Genomic DNA, 3,513 nt, shown 5'->3' on the forward strand with positions numbered 1-3,513 from the left:
GAAGGGAGTTGTTTCAGTTCTAACCTTTGCTTTTCTTCTTCTTTAGCATCCTTTTTCAGCTCTTCTTTCACTATATTTTCTGCAGGTTTTTGAATTGGCAGAGCTTCTAGTTGCTGCTGCACTTCCATGATATCTTCTTCATTCAGAGTTTTAGATTTGTCATTCCCTGCAGATATTATCTCTTCTAACATAGCAGTTTCATCAAAATATTTCATATGGTGTTGTGTAATGAAAGTATCCAGTATATCTATCTTCATACATGTATTATCTTCAACTGGATATTTTAAAGCTTCAAACACATTAAATATTACCTTCTCATCTTGAACTCGAAGCATAAGTTCACCTTTTTGCACATCTATTAAAGCTCTTCCAGTTGCAAGAAATGGCCTCCCTAGGATCAAAGGAATGTTAGAATCCACCTCCATGTCCAAAATTACAAAATTTGCAGGAAAAATGAACTTATCAACTTTCACTAATAAATCTTCAACAACTCCATATGGATAAGTATATGATCTATCAGCTAGCTGCAGTGTAATGTTGGTAGGCTTCACTTCCTCTATTCCAAGTTTCTGCAGAACAGCCAATGGCATCAGATTTATGCTTGCTCCCAAGTCACACAATGCTCTTCCCACAGTGCAGTTTCCTATTTCACAAGGAATGCTAAATGATCCAGGATCTTTCAACTTTTGAGGAAGCTTTCTTTTGAGAATGGCACTACACTCCTCTGTCAAAGGTACTATTTTGTCATGCTCTAGCTTCCTTTTTCTGGAAAGTAGTTCTTTCATGAACTTTGCATATGAAGGCATTTGCTCCAAAGCTTCTGCAAAAGGAATGTTAATTTGTAATTTCTTAAAGACATTCATAAACCTTTCAAATTGTTCCTCTTGTTTAGGATTTTGGACTCTTTGAGGATAGGGTAGCCTCTTGTATTTTTCTGGGTCTATTGGCTTACAAGCTTCCTCAAAGAGTTGCTTTTTGGTTTTCCTTTCAGAATTCATAAGAACTTTTTCTTTTTCTTCTGAATGGTCTTTCTTCAATAGCTTAAAATTTCCTTGTTGCAGATCTTGTTCAATATTTCTTTCTACTACATCATTCACTTTCTTTTCTGCTGGTTTAGGGCTTGCAACTACAGCTCCACTCCTTGTAGTTATGGCTTGACATTGCTCTTTAGGATTGATTACTGTATTACTTGGAAATCTTCCTTCATCCCTGCTGGATAATTGTTCAGCTAATTGTCCAATCTGTGTCTCTAGTTTCTTTATGGAAGCTTCTTGGTTTTTGAAGCTTGTTTGAGTCACCTTCATGAATTGCAGCATAGTCTCTTCCATCTCAGTCAACCTCTCATTCATAGGTCTGGAAAATTTCTGATTTCCTTGAGGTTGAGTGTATGAATTCCTCTGAAAATAAGGCTGTTGTGTTGCTGGACCTGCATTAGAAAAAGGCAAATTTGAATTAGAATTCTTTGCAGCAGAATATTGATTATTCCAATTAGAATACTGCTGAGTTCTATTATTCAAAAATTGAAATCCAGGGGGATATGATGGCTGTTGTCTCTGAAAATTATTCATATAATTCACTTGCTCTTGTGGTTCACTTGTGGATGCCTCACATGCACCATTTGCATGGTTTCCTCCACAAAAATCACAACTTAGCTGACTGGTAGGCATACTCCCTGTTTGCAGATTGTTGATTTGTTGTGTTAAGGCAGCTAATTGTTCTGAAAACATTTGATTTTGTAGCTGATTTTGTGCAAGAAAAGTTTCCAGAACTTTAGCTTCATGACCAGAGTTTCTTCCTTGATTCCTTGAGTTTGAATTCTGATACATTGAAGATGCCATCATGTCAATAATCCTTTGAGCTTCTTCTAAGGACTTTGTATTTAATGAACCTCCAGCAGCAGCATCAACCATTGTTCTTGTTACTGCATTCATCCCATTATAAAAAGTTTCCAATTGCATCCAATCTGGAATACAATGATGTGGACACCTTCTTAGCAATTCTTTGTATCTTTCCCAAGCTTCATACAATGATTCTCCTTCTTGCTGCACAAAGGATGTAATTTCTCCTCTCAGCTTAGCAGCTTTGGATGGAGGGAAGTACTTGGTTAAAAACTTATTCACAAGTTCTGTCCAGGTTGTGATGCTTCCTTGTGGTTGAGCTTGTAACCAGCATTTTGCTCTATCTCTCAAGGAAAAAGGAAATAGTCTCAGTCTGATGGCTTCTTCACTAACCCCATTTATTCTTATGGTGTCACATAGCTGTAGAAAATTTGAAATATGTAAGTTAGGATCATCAGAATTTCCACCAGAAAACTGATCTTGTTGGACTAAGTGCAATAAAGCAGGTTTAATCTCAAAATGGTTGGCTTGAATAGTTGGCCTGATTATAAAAGAGTTAAAACCTTGCATGTTAGGAATTGCATAGTCCCCTAATGTTCTAATTCTATTTTGTTCTGCCATCCCTATTTCTGAATTTAGTTGTCTCAAAGATGTAGGTGTTCTTTTCACTCTAGGATTACTCTGAGATTCTGGAGAATGGACAGCTTCTAACTCACTATCACTCCCTATGGCTTTTTCTGCTCTAGACTCTTTTCTCAATCTTCTTAAGGTTATGTCTATGTCAGGATCAAAGACTAGAGTTGATTTGTCTTTGTTTTTGCCACGCATATACAATTCAAAATGAAGCAAAAGTAAACTACACGTTAGTATTCAGAACTGCACCACGAAAATTATGCAGTAAATATCAGTAAAAATAATTGAAACACAAGTTTAAAAGTTACAGAATTATGCAGAACGGACAAAATGTCTAACTACAGACTACTACTACAGAAATTCAGAGAACAAAATACTCAATCTAGCTATTCTTATGTTACTAATGATATTGAAACTCTAATTTCCCCGACAACGGCGCCAAAAACTTGTTGTTCGCAATCTAACACTAGCAAGTGCACTAGGATTGCAGCAAGTGATGAGTAATTTAAGATCAGAATATCGTCTCCACAGGGAATTTAGGTTTCAAGTACCACTTCACAGAATTATAACCATTTGAGCCATACGAATTTTTGAAGGAGATTTGTAACATATAACAGCAATAAACCAAAGCAATTAAAGCAAAGAACTTGCAGAGAAACAGAGTATAAGATTTGTGATGAAATGAAATAGCAATGAAGGATAATTAGGAATTTACTTCACAAGAATATCAATATCAATCCAATTAAATCCTCTGAACATTCAAGCAATTGAATAATTGACAATCAGTTTCACATATATCTAGCCAAAGGTTAATTCCTTAACTCATTGACCCTAACAATCCACTAAACCTCCCTAATCTCTTAGGTGAGATTCAATTTCAGGTTGCATTAAGAATTAGAACTATAAGATTGCAGAATTAGGTCTCCTTATCCCTAAGAAATCCCTAAACTCTGGTTGCCAATTCAGATCGGAGTAAACAATCCAATTCCCATTGGTAAAGATTCCTCTTGATTAATCAAATGAATTTCCATTCAGAGATTGC

At 35.9% G+C, this 3,513-nt stretch overlaps 1 non-coding gene across 1 annotated transcript; it reads left to right on the forward strand.

Annotated features, from left to right (window-relative positions):
* The first annotated feature begins 1,968 nt into the window (after positions 1 to 1,968).
* Positions 1,969 to 2,075, forward strand: LOC113863982. The gene has a single exon (XR_003504592.1). It is a non-coding gene; the product is annotated as a small nucleolar RNA R71 (small nucleolar RNA).
* The last annotated feature ends 1,438 nt before the right edge of the window (positions 2,076 to 3,513 follow it).

Source organism: Abrus precatorius, unplaced genomic scaffold (assembly GCF_003935025.1).
Source record: "Abrus precatorius isolate BTA unplaced genomic scaffold, Abrus_2018 Scaffold3, whole genome shotgun sequence".
In the NCBI taxonomy this organism is placed as follows: domain Eukaryota; kingdom Viridiplantae; phylum Streptophyta; class Magnoliopsida; order Fabales; family Fabaceae; genus Abrus; species Abrus precatorius.